The sequence below is a fragment of the Grampus griseus genome, assembly GCF_964374135.1.
Source record: "Grampus griseus genome assembly, chromosome: 4".
Classification (NCBI taxonomy): Eukaryota; Metazoa; Chordata; class Mammalia; order Artiodactyla; family Delphinidae; genus Grampus; species Grampus griseus.
Genome location: NC_138997.1, coordinates 19,785,661 through 19,787,098, shown reverse-complemented (window position 1 = coordinate 19,787,098; position 1,438 = coordinate 19,785,661).

Sequence of the window (1,438 nt, the reverse complement as noted above, 5' to 3'; positions counted from 1 at the left end):
TTATTTTTTGTTTGACAAGTGCTATCTGTGCCACTTATTTAACTTCTGTAGTAACAAGGGCATTATCATTCTTCACCCTTCCTAATTCTGACCCTATAGTTTTATTACTTTTTCCTAGTTATTTTGATTTGTCCATTGCTTTCTTACAGTCCTGAATTCAATTTCTAGCACATCTGTGACTTTTCCACTTCCACATTTTTGCACTGCTTACACTTATGTGCAATCTTATTCCTTGTCTGCGCACAGATGTGGAAAGTTAGATATAAAATAAATGTTAAAGCTTGATTTTTATAAACATTTTAATATGTAGTTTGGACATGATTTATTGACTTAAGGTTCTTCTCTAAACTGAAAGTGAAATGCATGCCTTCCGAAGATGTTTTGGCTTTGTTAATTCTGTAATAAGCATTTCATTGAGAAATATCAATCCAGTTATACAATTTTCCAATGAGTGAATTTTTCGTTTTATCTTTTGCTTTAAAAACAACTCAAGGGTAGATGTCATACTGTTAAAACTGTTGGATTCAAAGTACAAATGAGAAATTAGTAACATACCTCTCCACAAGGTAAGAAACTTTTTTTGGCTCTATTTTTAGAATAAATACTGAGATTCCCTCAAAATAACAGCTTTTATAGTAGGCATATCATTTCTTAAAAGCCAACCACGAATAAAACATACTTGTCAGAGCTTATGGATTCCTAATTGGCTTTCAAATTGACCTTTTTAGCCATAGACAGCCCTTAAGTGTTTATAGAGATGACTTCCTTAAACTATTGTCATAATGATTAGTAGATGTGTCCAGTTCTCTGTATCTTTGACTTGATGCTTTCTATATTTCATATGTCACTTCTAAGGGAATAAGCCATAAAGGCTTCTCCAGGTTTAAGAGAACAGTAAAGTACCTGGAAAACCAACATTTTTGAATGTATGAACACTGGACTTGAGATCATCTGCAATGAAACCTTCAAAAGAATCCAAGAATTTGTCCTTCCCCCCCCATATATATTACTAGTGCCATGTATAGGACTGAAGTGATCGTTAGATTAAAAATTGATTTTGGTTCTTCCTGTTTCCTATGTCTTTTAATGCATAACTCAGATTTTAAATACTTAAGTTTCTCTTAACCTATGGGGATTATAGTCCAGTTGAGCTGTTAATGATAAATTATATTTTAAGTGACTCATTTTTGTTCCTGGGCAGGTTTGCAATGTGATAATCAGATTTAAAAGAAAAAAATAACTTACTACTCTGCTTTCTTGTGTGGGTGTACTCACAATTTTTTAAAGTATGAACCACAGTTAACTGGTGGTCTCAGGGGTAGTGAAACACTCACTTTTTTTTTTTTTTTTAAATGGCTTAGTTGACATACTTCAGATACTGATCATGCTGTGTTAGTGATTTTGGAAGTGACTCAAATTAGCCATGTTTTGTGTTGGC